Raw genomic sequence first — 23,699 nt, 5'->3', positions numbered from 1 at the left:
GGGAGAAAAGACTCCACTAACAGCTCTATACCACTTACTCGTGTATCTCTCCTACCTGGGTAGTCTTGCATTGTTACCCCACCCTCCAACCCCATATCTTGGGTGTTCTTTGGGATTCCATCTTCATCTGCTGGGTCCAGGGAGACAGCAAAGAAATAGGATCAAACCCTTGAGAACACCAGGTTTTACACATGACATACAATGAATCAAAAATCTTGAAGTCATCCTTGACCTCTCCTTTCCCAACATCAAGTCTAACTTCAGATTTTTCTTTTGACTCCTTCTCTCCCTTATCAATCATAAGGCTGTTGTCTTCATTTAAACCCTTAATAGCTAAGAATAAGCCTCTTACTTGACCTCTTTACCCCCATTCGATTCCATATTAGCTCTGCTATAATCAGAATTATCTTTCTAAAAACTTTTAATGGCTCTTCATTTCCTGATCTAAACTCCTTACCATAAAAAGTTCTTCAAAATCTGACACTTGGATCCCCAATGTCTACTTTATATTAGGCCAATTAAAGATTTGGTTTGGATCTTGTAATCATCGAAAAATAATTTCTGGATTACTGGAAACAAAGTTCTTAGACAATATGTAACAATTCATTACTAATATTTTTAGGCATGACAGAAGTAATGTAAATTCTAAATAATCTAGAAATAATCCGTACAGAGGCTGGAACAACTGGGCCTATTGGCTAGAGACATACATTCAGGAAACTGCCAAAAGTCAACTGGGAAAGAGTGAGTCGATTGCTTCTCCTTCTCTTGGATATTACTACCTTTAAAAAAGGAGCGGGGGGGTGGGGTGGGGGGGGTAGGAAGAGACAGAATCTTTAAGACTACAGTATCATAAGTAAGTACTCCCAGGGACACTATATTCCAGGCACTATTAATTAATGGCAATGACCCACAGAAGAGCTTAAAAAAACAAAAAAAAACAGGACAGTATCCAGAGACAATTTATGCTGTTATCAATGTGCTAGGAAGATTACATACTTTCTCCTATTTAAAGCTCAAAACAACCCAATATTACTATCCTGTTTCATAGATGAGGAAATCTTAGGGCTAAGATGAGAATCCCAGTCTAACTGAAAGCCCATGTTCTTTCCAATGTAGCAAGTGAAGTACATAGAAATTCATATATTTGCTCCTTATTGCCAACAGATGTCACTTTTAAACCACAGCCATCTTGTGGCTTTGTGCAAACTACTGAGATCTCACTCTAAATAGTGTCATTACACAAGAGCTTTTCTGTTAAGTGAAATTATTTTATCTCTCAAACTTGGCAAACAAAGTGTGTGGTGGTTACTGGAGAGAAAGACCTGATAGAGAGGGAAAACAGTGAAGAGAACAGAATCACACAGTGATACCAGGGCCAGACACCAAGGACTGCCTTCAGCTGCATAGAAAGCCAAATACCCAGAGGTGAGAGTGGGAAAGACTGACCAAGAGGTAGTCAAGAAGGCACCTGAGCTAGCAAAATGTCCTAAAGTAACCTTTCCTATATGGAAAAGACCAAAAGGAGTGATAGCCCCACAGGGCAAATGAGTCACTTGAGATTGGCAGACTAAAAGAGCAAACACCTGAATGCTGGGGGTCTAGATGTAGGAAGAATTTCTGAAGGGCCAGAAACTTGAGAGATCATTTGATGAGCTTCTCTCCTTATAGGCATAAAAGAGAAACTGTACCACCTTGAAGGCACAAAATACATGATATAGATATAACTGTGAAAGAAAAAGAACAAGAGGAAGCAGCTTTTAAAAGAAAAGGAACCAGAGGGATGAAAAGGAACCTCGTGCAAATGCAGCCGAGAGAACTGATCATGTGAGCCTCATGCAGATAACAATTATTTAAATTTGGATTAAAAAATTTTTTGTTTTATAGCATTTTTTGGAAAGTGTCCCAAAGCATACAGTAGTAAAAAAAAGACCTTACTCTTGAAAAACTCCAACTGGAAGAGAACAGAACCATGAGATCAGCTTGAAGTTTTTATGCTGAGAGCCCTCCCCACCCCCTACAAATATGGTGAAGGCAGCCACACAGCTCAAAGTGGTAGAGAAAATAATTCAGGGCTGGAAGTGCAGCTGGAAATTTAAGGCAGACATACTGGGAATGAAAGAACCACAGAAGCATAAAAATCTGAGCATAAACTCTGCTCAGTTAAATTACACACGCATGGGGGGAGACCCCAGGTAGCCCCTACGGTAGATTACAGAAGAATTGAAAGCTACATGGCGTAAGATCTATGAGTTTGATGCTTTTTAAACTGAATGTATTCCCCAACCATACAGCCCAAGCAGCAGAAAGCTGAAGCCCTTACTGGCTTGGGATGTCAGAGAGCAGAGACCACTACTGGCAGACAAAATAGATACTAGGAGGGAATCCCCAGAAGTAGAGGAACCACAAGGCAGATGAGCTCCAAAATCTGAGTATAATCTCTGCCCAAATTTTTGGCTGACCACCAAATTACACAGGTGCAGGAGAACCCTAACCCTTACCCCCACTCCCCAGGAGACCAAGCTAAAAAAACCAAGTAGTTGAAAGAAAAGAACTGAGCAGATATCAGCTGTCTCATACTGTGTATGTAGGAAACAAAGTTTGCAGATTGAGTCCAGGCAAGTTAATGGTCCACTAGATCAAAAACCCCCTGGGCTTCCCTGGTGGCACAGTGGTTAAGAATCCTCCTGCCAATGCAGGGACACAGGTTCAAGCCCTGGTCCGGGAAGATCCCATGTGCCGCAGAGCAACTAAGCCCATGCACCACAACTACTGAGCCTGCGCTCTAGAGCCCGCAAGCCACAACTACTGAGCCCACGTGCCACAACTACTGAAGCCCGCGCACCTAGAGCCTGTGCTCCACAACAAGAGAAGCCACTGCAATGAGAAGCCCGCGTACCGCAAAGAAGAGTAATAACCCCCGCTCGCTGCAAGTATGGAAAGCCCATGCGCAGCAAGAAGACCCAATGTAGCCAAAAATAAATAAATTTTTAAAATATACATTTAAAAAAAAATCCTGATAATCCTCACAAGAACACCAAAAATTTCAACCAAAAATTATGAGATCCAAAGAAACAAGACAGTAAAAAGGCAGTCAATGGAAACTGACTCCAAGTAGGTCCAGATGTAGGATTTAGCAAATAAGGACTTCAAAGCACATATTATAAATATACTTAAACAATTAAAGGAAAGTATATTAAAAGCATAAAACAAGAAAATGGTCTTAATGAGTGGCAGAAAGGGAATATCAATAGAGAAGTGAAAATAAAAAAATGAAAACTCAGCTCTAGCTGAAAAGAACTAAAATGAAAAATCCATTAGATGGGCCCAATAGCAGATGGAATGACCAAAAAAAAAAAAAAAATCAAGGAACTTGAAAATAGAGCATGAGAAATTACCCAACCCATAGAATAAAGAGAAAGATTAAAGAAAAACAACAGCTCTGCAGACACAGATGGGACAGCATCTAATGATACAACATGTAAGTAACTGAAGTCACTACTAATACACTCAACAAAATGGAATCTCAAAAGCATTATGATAAGTGAAAGAAGCAAGACTTAAAGCTTCCATACCATATGATTTCATTTATATAACATTGTCAGAAAGACAAAACTGTAGGGATTACACATAGAGCAGCAAGAGGTTAGAGCTGGGGTAATAGCACAAGGTAATTTTGGGGGTGACAGAACTATTCTGTATGTGGATTGTGGTGGTGGTGGTAGTTACACAATTGTATGCCTCTGTCCAAACTCCTAAGAACGATACACCAGAAAGAGAATTTTATTGCACTGAAATTTAAAAAGAAAAAAACAGCAGCAGAGATGTTTAATAAATATTTACAAATGTCAAACATATTAGCATGACATAATTAAACCACTTTTGGATCAAAACCCCCACATCACACTACCCCCGGTACCATCCCAAGCATACTTAATCAACAGCCACCCTCCCACTGCCATAAATGACACACATAAATTTTTGATCATGAAAACTGGTAAGAATTTTTCTACTTCTGCCACAATAGTAAGTGACTTAGAGAAAAGGTTTCGGAATCAGATAAAACTAAGTTGTATGACTTTGTACAAGCTTCTTAACCTCTAAGACCTCAATTTCTTTAAATGTGAAATGAAGAAAATAACACAATTCTCATTACCATTATTTTATCTATTACTAATACAACTGCCAATCAAATTATTATAAAGAATAAATAAGACAGGACACCTTATATAATAACACAGTGCTGGGCACATTGCTGACTTTCTCTAGTAGACTACCAAATACAAATTTTGCATAATACTTCATTAATTCATTCATAACTTTCTATTTGCCTTTTGAGATCACCAGAGACGAGAATTCCTAGAGAGTCGCTCAACATTTATTGAGCATCCATAATGTGCTAGATGGCTGGAATAAAAAGGTGAATATGATATCATCCATGTCCTGGTTTAAATAATAATTATAAAATAATCACAACACAGGGAACAGGGGAAGAATGATTAGGGATACGATTTCTACTCATTTTGAGTTTTCCCAATTTCTCCAAGGTACACCTGACCCTCCCCTGTTCTACTAAACATCAAAATTTCATCAAAGAGCCATGTACTTTGGACACAATAGCTGGTAACAGTTTTAGGAGCTAAATCAAAACCTTAAGTCATCGGACTTCCCTGGTGGCACAGTGGTTAAGAATCCACCTGCCGATGCAGGGGACACATGTTCGAGCCCTAGTCTGGGAAGATCCCACATGCCGCGGAGCAACTAAGCCCACGGAGCCACAACTACTGAGCCCGCACGCCTAGAGCCCATGCTCCGCAACAAAGAGAAGCCACCACAATGAGAAGCCCACGCACCGCAACGAAGAGTAGCCCCCGCTCGCTGCAACTAGAGAGGGTCCATGCGCAGTGGCGAGGACCCAACGCAGCCATACGTTCATACATACATACATAAATTAATTAATTAAAAAAAAACCTTACGTCATTCCTATAGTAACTATGATGTAAAACAAATATTTCACTCAGCTTAAAAGTAAATTTAAATCTCTGGAAGAACAGACAAATCATCCTAGTTTCTAACCTCTGTGAAAACTCCTTCAGTTATTTTTATCAGAATATTCTTGCTGTATCCGAGAAGCTTAAAATTTTTAAATTTTTTCTCTCATTTGGACATAACAACCTCCTTGCTACATAACAAATTACCACAAACCCAGTGGCTTACAATACCATATACTATCTTAGTTTCTGTGGGTTAGGAATCCGGCATAGTTTAGCTGGGTCCTCTACAAGGCTACAATCAAGGTGTCAACCATAATTAGATCCTCATTTGGAGGCTCAACTGGGGAAGGATCCACTTCCAAGGTTACTGAGATTGTAACAATTCATTTCCTTATAGCAGTAGGATTCAAAGCCAATGATGCAGATAGTAAGTCTGCTAGCAAAATGGAGTCTTATGTAACATAACTAGGAAAGTAACATTCCATTACCTTTAGCATATTCTTTTGGCTAGGAATGCTCACACTGAAGGCGAGGGGATTATACAAAGGCACAAACACCAGGAGGCAGGGATCATAGGAACTACTTTAGGGTCTGTCTATCTTATTGTCCAACACATTCTGCCTAGGTATGACACTGAAAGTTTAAGATTCTGCTCAGCCCTTGTTCTAATTATACATACCACTATACTAACACACACACACAAAACACATCTCTTTTATCTCCTTGACTTCACAGCACTATTTGTCACAGCAAAAACCTAGAACCAATCTAAATGTTCGTCAGAAATGAATTGGTTAAAAATCTGCACAGTATCATGCAACCAGTAAAAATAAGATACATACTGATAAGAAAAATATTCCAAGATATAATGTTATGCTAAAAAGCATGGTACAGATATGTATTATGTACTCCAATGTATTTTAAAAATATGTATGCAAACACTCATCCATGTTTTTATATGTTTTTTAAAATGTCTAGAAATAACACATAAAACTTCTAACTAGTTGCCTCTGAGGAAAGGCTGAAATGAGAGAAAGAAAGACTTACTTTTCATTGTATCTCTTATACTATTTGAACATACTATACATTGTTTTCATAATTGGGAGGGGGGCTACAGTTAAGTATTTGGAAATGGCTTTGTTATGGAAATTTTCTTCCTTGTTTAATTTTACTGCTTACCTATAGTTTTGTTTTTGTTTCTGATTGCTTAAATATGGTCAATACATATTGTAGGGGAGGAAAAATATCTTTTTCCCCTACCCTTCTAAATTTTCAACTGGGACCCCTGTAACAAGACATATTAACAAGAGAAAAGCATACAAGTTTATTTAATGTAAATTTTATTCAACACTGGAGCCTTCATAAGCAAATGAAGGCCCGAAAAAACAAACCTGAGTGTTCTTATGCCAAGTCTGATGAAGAGTGGAATATCGTGGAAAGAGTATATAGTAAATTGACGAAAACTTACTAGCATTATCTCTTGTTCAGATTTCTATGTTCCTTCACCTTCGGAGCTAAGATGCTCCTTTCCTCTAGGTATAGGGACACCTCTCATGAGGGTTTTATGACCTGCTTTAGAGGCAGGTCAGAAAGTTCCTCCAGCACATGCTGTTGCTCTAATTCCTTCTGCTTAAAATATTCAATACGTGAAGGTGCCATACTTTGGGGTAGCATGTTCTGAACTCCATCATTATGCATTGGTAGAATATGTTTCTGCCACAAGTCTTCCCTTAAACTGTTAAGACTCCTTGAGGGCAAGAACAAAGGATAACTCATATGTGTGTTCCCACACCTCAGTATACACGCTATATGTAAACTTTTACAAAATGTTTTAATTAATAAAATTAAGATGAAAGAAACCAAAGGGCATTTCATTTAACAGAATCCACCAGAGAAGAGGAAATACAAATTATGAAGATTTATAGGGAGTCTTTAACTTAGTTGCTTGTCTTTAAAAAGAATAATATTGTATAATCATACCCACCTCTAATGTGAATCTCATCCTCAAATGACCAAAAAGTATCTAATGCTAATACTTGCTCTTAGGAACTATACACTAAGAAAATGGTGTTAAAAGAGGGAACATAACAAATATCCCTGGAAACATTTTTAAAGATATTATCAAATGACTCTTAATATTCCCCAAAAGATTCCTCAAAGCTGCCTAAATCTCACAGAAGCACTTTCAAATGTCAAGACTTATATTTTTCTTATTTGCTGCAGTTAAAATAAGGCAAGTAAATAAAGCTGAGAATTTTATTCAGGATATTTTTATATCCTGATTATAACAGTTAGATTATATCTGACTAAATTTTATGTAACTAGTTCCAGGATATCAAATTCAATTGACTTATGCTTTCATTCAAAATCTATTCATTGAGTACTTAGTACCTTTTCAGGCATTTTGCTAACTGCTAGGGATACACTAACAAACATTTAATAAAACTGCATGAATTTTACATTAAAAGTAGGGTACTTTGTCTATTTAAAGGAATTCCTTATCAAATCCACCAAAATGTAAGACTTCCAAAGTCAGCTCATATTCAGCCCTTGATCTTCCAGAGGTGACCTGGAGATAAAATCTCTGAGTTCATTGATTTTATTACTTTTATAGAATTTCTATAAATTCTGTAAATAAATAATAAAATAATAATATTCAGTAATAAAAACTGAAATTTTGCTGATTTCTTGTTTAAGACATTAACACTTCAAGAACCATTTCATTTATTCCCCCCCCCCCACCTTAAACAGCTCAATGTTTGAAAATCTTTCCCTATCTTAGGCCTTTTCTAAATACCTACATTACATAATTAGCATTATAATGGACTAGATGCTGTTTATAGTGCTAAATTCTTAAAACCCACTAAAAGGCATATATGATTTTTTTAATTTCCTAAAAAAAACTTAATGTTTTATTTTCTATGCATATGTCCCTATTTTTCCTTTTCTTCTATGACTAACTAGTATTGCCTTCAAAACCGGAAACATCTTAGTTGAAGCAAATCACCTTGACATAAAATTTAATATAGGCAAATCTCCAATAAGCTGATGAAGTGCCTAAATCAAAGGAGATTACATTCAACTCCTAAGAACCAGCACCCTTTAAACAAAGTCAGACTCAAACAATGTTTTATTTTTTCCTCCATGACCCTTTAAACAAAGTCAGACTTTTAAACAATGTTTTCTTTTTCCCTCTGAGAGGCTTTTTTAATAAGTTATATTATATTTTTCATATAATTTTACTATGCTGTCGCATTTTGACCCATTCATTATCCCATTACCTTCCATTCCTTTTAGATTTTTGCTCGTTTACCTGCCCTCAATTCAATAGGCTAGAAAAGGCCCTAAGTATGATTCAAGTTCTAGACTGCAGTATTGCCCAACAGAACTTTGTCTGATAATGGAAATGTTCTACGTCTGCACTGTCCAAAAGGTAGCCACTAGCTACATGCAGCTATAAAACACTTGAAATGTACAACTGATGAAATGAATTTTCAATTTTCCATTTTAACTCTTAATCTGAATAGCCATATGTGGCTGTTACTACCATATATGATAGAATAATCAGCAATGACCAATACATATCAGAATGGGTTCCTAAACAATAAGGTCAAGCCATCCTCCTTTGGAAAGGTTATCAGACTGGTGGTAGGTATGAGATATGCCTCAGCACTAAATGAACTACACCAAAATATGCAGTGAGATTTTTCAAGCAGGATAGAGGTACAGGAGCTAGATGCTAGTATCTAATTCAGGAAGCCTTGGATAATAAGGTGGATTTTCATATACATTTTCTATGCTAATCCATATATCAAGCCTACAAGACGCAAGAGGTATCATCTATTATATAAAAGTGATCTCTTTTTAAAAACTGAGAAACTGGCTTAAAGGGATTATGTTATTTGCCTAATGTCACATAGTTAATAAATAAACTAGGACTCAAATACACATCTGTACAAATTCAGTGCTTCTTCCACCATACTATACTGTCTCTCAAGTTTAATACACAACCCATCAAAACGCTATGCCCAGAAAATAAAAAGTGCTAGTGGTCACATTTCAAATCACTAAGAGACAGATAGCTAGATGACAGATTCAAGGTTAGATAGAGAGGTTCTAAAAAACTGGTCAACTATTTCAGCAGAAAATCCTTTCCTTCCTCACATACTATCTCTCCCAAATTCCACATTATTAAAAAAAATCAAAGTAGAACACAAAACCATAAAGAATTAAGAAAAATGTATAAGTGAACATTTATCTGACTCTCAGAATAAAGAAGGAATTTCTAAGCCTCAAATCAGAGGAAAAAAAATATGAGAAACAGGAACGTGCAGTCAGACACTTTATGCTCACATTTGCAACAAAGACTAGTGAAAACTTCATCAGGGATCAGAATTGGGACTGCAGACCACTTGCAAAAAGCATTAGGTTAGACTACATAAAAATTCAAACTATAAAAGATAAATGAAAAGCTATAAAAATGTATATAACAGATAAGATTTTAATCTTAAATATAAGGAATATTTATAAATCATATTTAAAAAATCGAACACTATGATGGAAAAACATGCAGAGTTCATTAAGTTAGCAATTTACAAAAAGAATACTAGCTGCCAAAAAGGGGTAAAGAGGAACTATTCAACCTCACTAGTAATATAAGAAACCCAAGTTAAATCTGAGATGTTTAACTGATCAAATTGTCAAAGATTTCTTGGTTTGTTTTCATGATAACCAGTGATGGCTAAAGAACAGGGGAAAAGGCTACTCAGGCTTGTGGGAATATAAACTGTAAAACCTGGAGGGTGTCACACATTTTAACACAAGAATCCCAGTTTTAAATTTTTATCCTGAGAAATATGTTTATCAAAGAATTTATAGTGGAAGGGGAAGGAGAGGGAAAGGGGGAAGGGGAGGAGGAAGGGAATGTTCACTTTTAAATCTAGTTATGTATTTGTTATACTATTTTAATTTCTCAAAATAAAAAATTTAAGTCATTACATACAGAATGATCCCAATTGTGTGTGTGTATGCACATGTATGTGTATACATGTGTTTATGATTGGAAGCAATTATCATTGGGTCATGGGATTAAGATGCCATTTTCTTCTTTGCTTTTTGGTGACTGTCACAAATTGTATGCAATGCATTGCATGTTCATATTCAGAAAGAAATTACTCAAAATAATCTACTTTTATAAGTAATTTTTCAAAGTACTCATAAAACAATTTCAAAGCCAACAAGTATTCAAGGTTACTGTTAAAAAGTATCATTCACTAGGGAAGCAAAGATGATCAAAGATGTCATACCACTTTTATTCTAAAATATGACACCTTTTCCCTTTCTTAATGTTTTCAATTCAACTAACTTGAGTAGCTGCACATACATATATATAAACAATGCACGTACACGTATATAAGTAGTACTATGTATATATTACATATACACAAAAAATGAAAAAGAGATTGAGTGAAAAAAAATAAGTATAAATGGAAGTTCTGCTGTTTTCTTCATATGGTACAATAAATAAGTTTTATCAAACTCAGGTAATAAGGCCTAATCTGCCGTTTAGTTATCTCTTCCAAACACTAGAGTATTAATGATTTTAAAATACTTTCAGTATTACAGTTTTATAACTTCACTAGTCTCTAATAACTAAATATTCTCTCTTTGAAAAGAGAAACTCAGGCAATTTGGAATATTCAACAAGAAGAAAATAAGTGCCCCACAGTTACCCATCTTACAGGAACTTGTCTAGGAAAATTCTAAATTAACAAATTAGGAGCCAAAAGGACAGAGCAGACTGCATCGCTTGCTCTCAAGATGTGAGAAAAATAAGATTCAATCCTGCATTGTATAAAGCAAACTGCCCTGAATGAAATAATTACCTTTAAAATAATTCAGCACTATTTGCATGACCATCTAAGAATGAGAAAAGTATAAAAATATTTTGTTGCACAATTATGCCCCTGAGATACTTCCTCAGGTATCTGAGCTTTTAAATTTACTTTTAATGTAGTCCACAAACAGAAAACTCAAGATAATTTTCTATTCATCTGCTACCAGCAATGATAGTCAAAGATCTTAAAGAAAAATAATCCAAATTAATAAAAATAAAAATTTTTTTAGAGATGATAACAGTATCCCAATAGATGATTTTTAAAATGTCATGCCATTTCTCTCTACAATATATTCTCTTTTCGCTTTTCTCTGCTGTCCCACCTGGCATTCAAATTACAGAGAAGAGAGGAGATGGCCACGATGGTATAGTAGGAAGACCCTGAACTCATCTCCATCCAAGGACACACCAAAATTACAACTACTTACAGAGCAACTATCTATAAGAACAACCTGAAGATTAGCAGAAAAGATTTTCCAAAACTAAAGACATAAAGGAACCACATGAGAGGGGTAAGAGGGGCAGAGACACGATATTGTCAGGACCCACATCACTCAGTCAGCAACCCACAAATGGGAGGAATATCACAACTGGTCCTCCCCAAGGAGCAATGGGTCCAAGCCCCACAGCAGGTTCCCCAGTCCAAGGGGTTGTGCACCAGGAAACAAGCCCCCAGAACGTCTAGCTTTGAAAACAGGAGAGCTTATGTTTGGGAGCGTGGAAGGTGGGGAAGGGGTGTTAGGAAACTGAGACTCTGCTCTTAAAGGGAGCACACATAATCTCAACATGCTCCAAGTCCCAGACCAGAGGCAACAGTTTGAAAGGAGCTTGGGCGAGACCCACTTGCTGATCTTGGAGAGCCTCCCAGAGAGGCAGGAGGCAAATGGGACACCCCTTGGGGGAGGAAATGATGGCAAGAGCCATTTTGGGGAGCTTGTTCTACCATAACACCAGTACAGACAAGCTCCATTTTGGAATCCTCCCTCTAGCCGATTAGTGCCAGGGACCCAACACAACCCTCCAGTGAGCCAGCACCAGCCCTGTGCCCACCAGGCCCTGTAGAGAGCCACACAAGAAGCCTACCCTGCCCTCCAGGAGGCTTGCAGCCACCACATAAGGCACAGCTAACTGGACAGGGGACAGCCCTGCCTACCAGCACACTCACAGTACTCAGCCCCAGCACAACATAAAGGTTCATGCAGCCTACATAAGAGGCACCTCTAGAGCATACAGCTCTGGTGACCAGAGTGGAGTGTGCTGCTGGGCCCCATAGGACATCTCCTACATGAGGCCACTTCAAGATCAGGAAACATAAGCAACCTACCTAATACATTGAAAGAAATACAGAGATTTGGCCAAATGAGGAGATAGAGGAATATATTCCAAATGAATGAACAAGACGTAGCCTCAGAAAAAGAACTAAATGAAGTGAAGATAAACAATCTACCTGATAAAGAGTTCAAGGTAGGTAGTGATCATAAAGATACTCAACAAACTCAGGAGAAGAATGAATGAACATGGTGAGAAGTTTCACAAATAGCTAGAAAATACAAAGAAGAACCAAACAGATACAATAAAGTGAAATAAAAAATACACTACAAGAAATCAACAGTACATTAGATCATACAGCAGAACAGATCAGCAATCTGGAAGACAGAGTACTGGAAATCACCCATGCTGAAGAGAAAAAAAACAAAAGAGAATTTTTAAAAATAAGGATAGTTTAAGAGACCTCTGGGATGACATACAGCGTACTAACATTATAGGGGTCCCAGAAGGAGAAGAGGGAGAGAAAGGGGGCAGAGAACTTACTTGAAGACATAATAGCTGAAAATTTCCCTAACCTAGGAAAGGAAAAGACATTCAGGTTCAGGAAGCACAGAAAGTCCCAAACAAGATGAACCCAAAGATGTCCACACCAAAACAAATTATAATTAAAATGGCAAAAGTTAAAGATAGAGAATCTTAAAAGCAGTGAAAGAAAAGCCAACTAGTTACATACAAGGAACTCCCAAAAGACTATCAGCTTTTCAGAAGAAGCTGCAGGCCAGAAGGGAGTGGCCTGATATATTCAAAGTGATGAAAGAAAAAAACCTAGAACCAAGAATACTCTATCCAGCAAGGTTATCATTCAGATTTGAAGCAGAAACAGACTTTTACAGACCAGCAAAACCTAAATGAGGTCAGCATCACTAAACCAGCTTTACAAGAAATGTTGAAAGAACTTCTCTAAACAGAAAAGGCCACCACTAGAAATATGAAAATTATGAGAGGAAAAGTATCACTTGTAGAGGCAAACATACAGTAAAGGTAAGAGATCAACCATTATAAAGCTAGTAAGAAGGCTAAAGACAAAAGTAATAATATATATCCATAATAAGACACAATAACAAAAAGATTTGAAATATGATGCGAAAAATATTAAATGTGCAGGGGGTAAAAATTTAGGGTGTTTAGAATCTGTTCAAAATTAAGAGATCTATCAACTTAAAACAATCACATACGTGTGTGTGTGTGTGTGTGCGCGCGCACAAGTGCATATGGCTATTTGTTAACCTCATGGTAACCACAAACCAAACACCTATAAAAGATACATACACAAAAAAGAGAATAAAATTCAAACGTAACACTAAAGACAGTCATCAAATCACAAGGGAAGAAAGCAAAAGAAGAGAAGAACTACAAAGAATTTCAAAAGCAACCAGCAAAGAATTAAAATGGAAAAAGTATATACCTATCAGTAATTAATGTAAATGGACTAAATGCTCCAATCAAAAGACAGTGGCTGAACAGATTCAAAAAAGAAAAAACCATATATATGCTTCCTACAAGAGACTCACTTCAGATTTAAAGTTATATACAGACTGATATTGAGGGGATGGAAAAAGGTATTCCATGCAAGTGGCAAGAAAAGAAAGCTGGAGTATCAATACTTGTATCAGACAAAATAGACTTTAAAACAAAGACTGTAACAAGAGTAAAAGAAGGACATTATATAATGATAAAGAGATCAAGCCAACAAGAGGATATAACAATTGTAAATATATATGCACCCAACATAGGAGCACCTAAATACATAAAAGAAATATTAACAAACATAAACGGAGAAACTGACACTAATACAATAACAGTAGCAAACTTTAATTAACACCTCACTTACATCAATGGACAGATCATCCAGACAGAAAATCAATAAGGAAACAGTGGCCTTAAATAACACATTAGACCAGATGGATTTAATAGATATGTATAGAACATTTCATCCAAAACCAGCAGAATACACATTCTTTTTAGTGCAAATGGACAGATCAGAAGCTAGGCCACAGAACAAGCCTCAATAAATTTAAGAATACTGAAATTATATTAAGTATCTTTTCTGGAAACAGTATGAGACTAGAAACAAACTACAAGAAAAAGACTACAAAAGACACGAACATGTGGAGGCTAAAAAAACATGCTACTAAACAACCAATGGTTTACTGAGGAAATCAGAGAGGAAATCAAAAAATACCTGGAAACAAATGAAAATGTAAATACAACAATCCACATCTCTGGGACACATCGAAAGTAGTTCTACGAAAGAAGTTTGTAGTGATACAAGCCTACCTCGGGAAACAAGAAAACTCTCAAATAAACAACCTAACCTTACACCTAAAGGAACTAGAAAAAGCAGAACAAACAAACCCAAAATTAGTAGAAGGAAAGAAATCATAAATATCAGAGCAGAAGTAAATGAAATAGAGACTAAAAAATTAAAAATTTTAAAAAAGTAAACACCAATGAAATTATGAGTTCTTTGAAAAGATAAACAAAACTGATAAACTTTTAACCAGACTCATCAAGAAAGAGAGGGCCCAAATAAATAAAATCAGAAATGAAAGAAATAAAATCAGAAACGACACCACAGAAACACAAAGGATCATAAGAGATTACTAAGAACAAATATATGCCAATAAAATGGACAATCTAGAAGAAATGGATAAATTCCTAGAAACATAAAAATCTCCCAAAAATGAATCAGGAAGAAATAAAAAAATATGAACAGACCAATTACCAGTAATGAAATTGAATCAATTAAAAAAAACTCCCAACAAACAAAAGTCCAGGACCAGACAGCTTTACAGGTGGATTCTACAAAACATTTAAAGAAGAGTTAACACTCATCCTTCCTAAACTATTACAAAAAATTGAAGAGGGAGGAATGCTTCTTAACTCATTGTACAAGGCCAGTATCACCCTGATACCAAAACCATGCAAAGATACCACAAAGAAAGTAAATTACATGCCAGTATCTCTGATGAACACAGATGCAAAAATCCTCAACAAAACATGAGCAAACTGAATTCAACAATACATAAAAGGGATCATATACCATGATCAAGTGGGATTTATCCCAGGGATGCAAGGATTTTTCAATAAACGCAAATCAAAGTGATATACCACATTAACAAGCTGAAGAATAAAAATCATATTATCATCTCAATAGATGCAGAAATAGCCTGTGACAAATTTCAAATCCATTTATGATAACAACTCTCAACAAAGTGGGTATAGAGGGAACATACCGCAACATATTAAAGGCCATATATTACAAAACCACAGCCAACACCATATTCAACAGTGAAAAGCTGAAAGCACTTCGTCTAAAATCAGGAACAAGACAAGGATGCCCACTCTCGCACTTTTATTCAACATAGTGTTGGCAATCCTAGCCATAGCAACCAGACAAGAAAAATAATTAAAAGGAATCCAAATTAGAAAGGAAGAAATAAAACTGTCCCAGTTTACAGGTGACATGTTACTAAGTATAGAATATCCTAAATACACTACTAAAAACCACTAAACTAATAAATTCAGTAAAGTTGCAAGATACAAAATCAGTATACAGAAATCTGGTGCATTTCTATACACTAACAATAAACTATCAGAAAAAGATATTAAGAAAACAATCTCATTAACAACTGCATCAAACAGAATAAAATAACTAAGAATACATCTAAGGAGGTAAGAGACCTGGACCCAGAAAACTATAAGACATCGATGAAGAAAACTGAAGACAATGCAAACAAACGGAAAGATTTACCATGCTCATAGAAGAATTAATATTGTTAAAATGACCAATTACCCAAGGCAGTCTAAATCAAAATACCAATGGCATTTTTCACAGAACTACAACTAATAATTCTAAAATTTGCATGGAAACAAAAGATCCCAAATAGCCAACAATCTTGAGAAAGAAGAACAAAGCTGGAATATCATGCACCCTGATTTCAAACTACACTACAAATCAAAACAGACACACAGATCAATAAACAGAATACAGAACCCAGAAATGGACTCACACTTATATGGTCAATTAATCTACAACAAAGGAGACAGGAATATACAATGAGTAAAACACAGCCTCTTCAATAAATGGTGTTGGGAGAACTGGACAGCTACATACAGACAATCAAAGTGTACTAATTTCTCATAGCATATACAAAAACAAACTCAAAATGGAATAAAGACTTAAATGTAAGACCTGAAACTATAAAACTCCTAGAAGAAAACATAGGCAGTAAGCTCTCTGACATAAGTCTTAGCAGTATTTTCTTGGATCTGTCTCCTCAGGCAAGAGAAACTAAAGAAAAATAAACAAATATGACTACATCAAACTAAAAAGTTTTTGTACAGCAAAGGAAACTATCAACAAACTGAAAAGGCTGCCTACTGAATGGGAGAAGATATTTGCAAACAACATATCCAACAATGGGTTAATATTCAAAATATACAAAGAATTCATACAACTCAACATCAAAAAAACAAACCACCCAATTAAAAAACAGGCAGAGAAAAAAAAAAAAAAAAAAAAACAGGCAGAGGACCTAGACATCTTCCCAAAGAAGACATACAGCTGGCCAACAGACACATGAAAAGATCACTAATCATATTAAAACCACAATGAGATACCACCTCACACTTGTCAGAATGGCTATCATCAACAAAACAATAAATAACAAGTATTGGCAAGGATGGAGAAAAGGGAACCCTCGTGCATTGTTGGTGGAAATGTAAACTGGTACAGCCACAAGGGAAAACAGTATAGAGGTTTCTCAAAAAATTAAAAATAGAACTGCCATATGATCCAGCAATTTAACTTCTGGGTATTTACCTGAAGAAGATAAAAACACCAATTTGAAAAAATATGTGCACCCTATGTTCACTGAAGCATTATTTACAATAGCCAAGGTATGGAAGCAACCTAAGTGCCCATGAATAGACGAATGGATAAAGAAGATGTGGTACATAAATACAGCGGAATATTTTTCAGCCATTAAAAAAAAAAAAAAGAAACCTCACCATTTGCAACAACATGGATGGATCTAGAGGGTATTATACTAAATGAAATAAGTCAAAGACAAATACCATACTATCTCACTTATATGTGGAATCTAAAAAACAAAGAAAACAAAACAAAATGAAAACAGACTCACAGATACAGAGAACAAACAGGTGGTATCCAGAGGGGAGACAGGTGGGGGGTTGAAATATGTGAAGGGGATTAAGAGGTACAATCCTCCAGTTATGAAACAAGCCACAGGGACGTAATATACAGCATAAGGATATGGTCAGTACTATTATACAGTAAGTTTTATTGGGACAGATAGTTAATGGACTTATCACTGTCATTTCACAATGTATGCAAATGTCAAATCACTATGTAGTACACCTGAAATTAACATAATATTGTACATCAACTATATTTCAATTTTTAAAAGATTACTTAGAATACCAGATATCAGTCAATGGATAGTCAATGCCAACATGAAAAGCAAGAAAGAGATTCCTACTGTTCATTGTGGACTAGAATAAAGAAAAAGAAAAAAACTTCTGTAATTTCCAGTGGAAGAGTCATATTGTCAAGGCTGTAAATAGCCATTTGAATTTGTTCCCTATAAATGAGACAGCTAGATGTAAATGTAAATTCCCCTGATGTGTCTTAAGATCACCAGACAGTATGCTATTTTCTGAGCATAAACAGTACAAAGGGCTGACAAGTTATATTCACTTTACTATTTACATAGCACTTGTGTATATTTTATTTCATTTCATTCTTAAACTCCTGACAATTGTGTTCTATCTCCATTTTTCATGTGAGCCAACAACAGCTCAGAGTAGTTAAGTAACTTATGTCATAGAGCTAACAGTCGGCTTTAAACACAGATCTAAGTGATCCCAAATAAGGTATTCCAAGTAGAAAAGTATGATTACAATGTTAAATGACCTTAGAAAAGTGTTATTCATAGTTTCTAATCAAGTACTTCAATTAGTACTTCACTGTGACAGACTCTCACCCTCAACCAAATAACAAATGTTAATTTCAGTTCATGACCAAAAGTACTAACAGACCATTCATTTCAACTACAAAGATAAAAATAAGTACCATGTAATCAGATATCTTACATTTTTAAACAGAAAAATATAATTAAACTATTAATTAGGATTTAAAAAGATGCTTTTATTGGCATAGATACCTTTTAGCATCTTACAAATCTTCAGAAATCTTGTGACATAAGGTCACATATTCCACATAAAATCTTTCCTCTTTAATGTCAAGTTTCTACTATTTCAAGTATTTTAGCTCACTGTATTCTCATTGCCTACATCGAACATTTACCAACCTCTTAATCCTCTCCCAAAGAGCATCTCTTTGAATCCTGATTGCTTACCTTCCATCTCTGAGCTCTAGATTGCTACCTGCTTAACAAGGCAGGTCTCAGTTTCAAGATGCCAAAGTAAACCAGAGCAAGCCATAGTAGGGAAATGCAACATTAGCTTAAACCCTAATAAACATTCTATCCAAGAGGAGACAAGATTTCAAAATAGTTCTTCTTCCATTAATGAGCATCTTTCTCCCTTACTGTGGGTTTATAACCAACAAAGAAACAAACAAACAAAGGAGTCAGACAAAGATAAAAATACAGCTGAAATCAGTGGCCAAAAAAGCTACTTATTAACTTCAATTGTAAACTAAACTTAAAACTGTTTATTTTTCATTTCCTTCTCCCTCATAGGGTCCAGCCTGCTCAGATAAATCCACCCTACAGGGGAGTAGAGAATGTTATGTCCTAAGAATTGAGAGCTCTAAAAACAGAACCAGAAGTCACTGAGCAAAAGCATACTCAATTCCTTCTCCAGTCCTCACCTAATCCTTCCTTGAGAGGGCATCTCACCCAAGGAGTTGAAAGAAGGGGGAAAGCTACTTCCAAGAGAACTTCCTTACTTTACAAGTCATGTAGAAACATGGGGAGAGGAAAATGATGGTTCTTCCTTCAACAAACAATCTCCAAAAATACATAACAGATTCTTCAGGATGTTTTTTAAACTCTCAAAGAGGAACACCTCACAGAATACACATCTTCTCCTGTTTCACTTCCCACACCAGAGAAAGGCAGGGATTGGATGAAGAGGTATTAGACTAACTTGACCTAAGAAGACTGGGCTAAAAGAGAGAAACAAGAAGACCGGGCTAAAAGAAAGAAAACTAAGTCTGCAAACTCCCAAAGTAGTCCTGATTAAAACCCAATATTCTATTTCCGTTACTCTAGGAGGTGCATCGAGAGATGAATGGATAAAGACGATGTGGCGCGTATATACAATGGAATATTACTCAGCCATAAAAAGGAACGAAATTGAGTTATTTGTAGTGAGGTGGATGGACCCAGAGTCTGCCATACAGAGTGAAGTCAGAAAGAGAAAAACAAATACCGTATGCTAACACATATATATGGAATCTAAAAAAAAAAGGTACTGATGAACCTAGTTGCAGGGCAGGAATAAAGAGGTAGACATAGAGGATCATAGAGGATGTACTTGAGGACATGGGGTGGGAGGGGGAAGCTGAGGCGAAGTGAGAGTAGCAACGACATATATACACTACCGAATGTAAAACAGTTGGCTGGTGGGAAGCAGCAGCATAGCATAGGGAGATCGGCTCGGTGCTTTGCCATGACCTAGAGGGGTGGGAAAGGGAGGAAGGGAGGAAGGCTCAAGAGGGAGGGGATATGGGGACATGTGTATGCATGTGGCTGATTCGCTCTGTTGTACAACAGAAACTAACACAGTACTGTGAAGCAATTATACTCCAATAAAGATCTATTTAAAAAACCCAATATTCTATGTAGTCTTTGCATAAGTTATGATAAATTTAGTTGTAAAAGGCAGAGCTCTTTGTAAAACTGCACGGTAGTCTAAGTGGTACTTGACCATTTCTATCTTCCTTTTTCAAACTCTCTCCCTCACCTAGCCTCCTTTCTCACCCTTACTCCCATCGAAGACCTTCACCTTGCCCTCTTATAAGCCTAAGATTCACTTCTTTCTTAGGACTGACCTCTAAACTCCCATTCCCCACAGCCCAACTAAGTATGAATCAGATTATGTGATTAAAGTACTTCTCACTAATGGGTAAATGTGGTTTAATCCACGGGGTTCAATTCCACAAATATCATTAAGCTCTCCTATGTATAAGGCACTGTGTTTAATCAATCAAAATACCTATTCTTCTTACAAGAAAAACTAGCTAACTCAAATCAATCTTGTAATGGATAATGTAAAAGAGAAGCACATGAGTGCTTGCTTCACCTCACACTTTCCCCTTCCCATTTCTTCCCATCTCGATGCCCCTCCCCCCTACCCCATCTGCCACGGAATAAAATCCAAGGAATCAATATTGCTTCCAATAAAAGTCAATGACTGGGAAGACAAAGTGGGATGGTACAGCAAACAATAAACATTCAAAAGCGTAGATGAATCAGTAGAGGGTCTCCTAGATTTATTTTACATATTAATCGCAAATACAATAAAGGGCTTCTCAATAAATCAATTCCCTTACAAGATACCTTTGCTTTGCTCAGAACCCTCAGTTATTAAACCATAAATACTGAGAGGTTTTTTCAGTTATTTCCACAGTTAAAATATTACTAAGTATCAGTTCAATCTGCCCTACCATATTTAAAGGCTATTAAACTTGGCTATTAAACTCACCTGTTTTCAATTAGAGTTGACATTTTCCCACAAGTACTCCTAGGTTTGAAATTCCAAACTAATTGGCATACTTACTTTAACTCTTTTTTTTTCCAGTTGTAAAATTTATTAATTCTTACTCATAACACAGGTCCAAACCTGGAGAGCAGGATACAACTACTGACAGGTTTGGGTTTGCTTGGGCCACATGAAGTTATTTTTAACTGTTTCAAGTAGTTGTCAATATTTTTAAAAGTCAGGAGAACTGCAAGCAAAAATTTAGATTTCCTGTGTTCTCTTGAGAAGGCTGAAGACTGGGCCCATATTCATTATGGCGCTGATCAGGTGAACGTGAGAACTGGATAACCCTCTTAGATGAGGCATAAACTCTTCAGTGTATTTCACTCATTTTTATTTTCATATGCCTAGTATCTGAAGGCATGTGAGTTTGCTATTCATAACCTATTCCTTTGAAAGGTGCATAATATTTTCCAGGTCACTTCAACACTTCGCTAAGTCACCTAATGTAAAAAGCCACAAAGCAGGACATATTGGTTTGTAACCTCATGGCTAATAATAAAAAATTTTCACAACGCTTAGAAGAAAGGTTGAGAAAGAAAAAAATTCAGACTGGTGGAAGGGTGACATACAGAATGTAAAAAGCCCATCTGAAAGTTTTTTTGGGAGGAAAAAAAAAGGTGAAATCTCAAAAACACTGTCAAGACACTGAAAGCTTTCCTGACTCCATGGTTCCTTGCCATACTCCATGCTTCAGAACCTCCCTTCCCACTTTGTCTTTATGTGTAAACAATACCAGTTAGGTCATAAACTCTGAGAAATGTTAGGAAATTTATGAAACACATTTACACCTTCAAAAATAATTCTCCTCACACACTTTTTTAACAGTCTTTATCCATATCCACCATCAAATCCTCTCCCAAGTATTTTCTACTGCTTTCCGCTTTGTATTCTAATGACAACTACAGTCCTCATTTTCAAGGCTTGGGCTTCAGCCCTGGACGGGCTCTCCAGTACACAAACTTTTTTGGCCGGTATAGCTGCACCCCTTATTATATCTCTTATACCAATTTCTACAATCTATTTCATTCAAAATTTATCTGTAACTCCCTCTCTAAAGTCTTGATCAAATTGTAGGGGGGGGGGTGTACCCAGTTGTCCAAAGAAAATCAATATACTGTGATTTTTCTCTGATATTGTTAAATAAAAAGCATGAAGACTCTTAAAGATTAAAAAACATTTAAGTAAATTTTATATGCTAAGTGCATAAAGCGACAAGCGAGTGATGCTCTCTATCTTTAGCATGTCTGGACTAGTGACTTCTCATCATGAACTCAAAATACTGAGGAGAAAGATTAGTAGGAAATCTGTGAAGTCCAGTGATGGTCACATTGCGCCCACACTAACAAATTACTAAGTGATGTCTCACCTCCCTGCACCCCATTCCCGAGGATAAAGGGTGTGAGGAGACTTGAATCTGAAAAAGAAAAAAATAAGCAGCTTTTCTGTGCAAGTTTGGGGAAAACAAAGCGTTACCGCACGTGATACCGTTACAGCATAAAATCACTCAACGCCTTATTGGGGTCTCACTCCTCTTCACCCAAAGCGAGACTCGGGCCACCTTAGCCCCTATTGTGATGCACCCTCCTCAGGACCTCGCGGCGTTAACCCAGGATGACAGAAAAGGGGCGGCGCACACTGTTCCTCTGCCCTGGGAAGGAGGGTTAAGGGTATCGCCTTCATCTCTGGGGAAAGGCCTCAGTACTCCCAACCCAAAAACAGCACCCCCGAAACCCAACTCCCTTCCCTGCCTCTCCGAACTGGGTGCCAGCGGCCACAGCCCAGAACCTCACCCACGGTCCCCTAGCAGGGTCCGGGACGTCCAGACCACCACCAGAGCAGTCCAGCTCTCAAGCCCAAACTCGCCCTCCGCCCCCACCAAAGCCCAGCCTCCAGCGCCGCCCCCACCGAGTTCTCCAAACTGAGTCCAGTCACCCTCGAACCTGTAGTCCCCCTTGAGTGTCCAGGCACAGGCCGGGGCCAGCGACACCTCCGCTTTCCCCCCCCACTGGATCCCTCCGGAGGCGTCTGCGGCGGCGAGCGCTGCAGCAGCTGCGGCTACAAGAGCCGCCCCAGCAGGTTACAGGCCGGCTCCTGGGGTACTTCTCGCGAGATCCCGCGGTTCGAAAAGGCGAGAGTAGCTGAGTTCTCGCGAGAATAGTGGCTCATCGCGCAGGAGTTGGGCGGGGCGCGGAGAGTGCGGGCGGTTGAGGGAGTGGCTGCCTGGGGTGGGCGTTGAGCCTGGGGGCAGGCGCCGCAGAGTGTAAAGCGCGGTTTCTCACAGACGTCAGCTCGGCATCAAACGCGAGCTTCGCACCTGAGTGGCTGCGAGCAGATTTATCCCCCAAATCTTTGAATCCCACGTTTTTCCTTGGTTTCCTGTCACCGTTAGAAAAAAGCGGACAGCGTCTCCAGCCCAGAGTTAGAGAATACCTCGAGGACGCTGAGTTTACTCAAGGAAAGCGTTTCCCTCAACTGAGCGAACTCCAAATTCGCCTTTGCCGGCTCAGCTGGCGGTTATTAACCCGCCTGGGTTCAGGAAAGGCGGTCCTCGTGAGGGCCACCTTCTATTTCCTAGCGTCCGCAGCTGTTTGTTTTTAAACGCTGGGTTGGCGGGAACCGGTGTGCCATCTGGAGCTCTTGCAGTTGGGCCCCTGTGGAATGTCGACAGTAACCTGGATGGGATATTATTGCTCCTTGTGGCAGAAGGTCGCCAGTCATAGAGT

At 37.6% G+C, this 23,699-nt stretch overlaps 1 protein-coding gene across 7 annotated transcripts in view; it reads right to left on the bottom strand.

Annotated features, from left to right (window-relative positions):
• BTBD10 (BTB domain containing 10) overlaps window positions 1–23,097 on the bottom strand; it is a 78,824-nt gene extending 55,727 nt beyond the window's left edge. For 2 of the 7 annotated variants that reach the window (XM_082341584.1, XM_082341592.1), the window contains exon 1: window positions 22,917–23,097. The gene's annotated coding sequence lies outside the window, so the exon portion shown is untranslated. Of the gene's footprint in view, window positions 1–22,342; window positions 22,391–22,487; window positions 22,625–22,916 lie in introns of all 7 variants that reach the window. The other 5 variants (XM_082341594.1, XM_082341593.1, XM_082341589.1 and 2 more) reach the window with 5 other exon arrangements.
• Between the last annotated feature and the right edge of the window lie 602 nt (window positions 23,098–23,699).

The sequence above is a fragment of the Balaenoptera borealis genome (genome assembly GCF_965194805.1).
Source record: "Balaenoptera borealis genome assembly, chromosome: 11".
NCBI lineage: Eukaryota > Metazoa > Chordata > Mammalia > Artiodactyla > Balaenopteridae > Balaenoptera > Balaenoptera borealis.
Note: the sequence above shows the minus strand (reverse complement) of the source record. Positions and strands in the feature narration are given on the sequence as shown.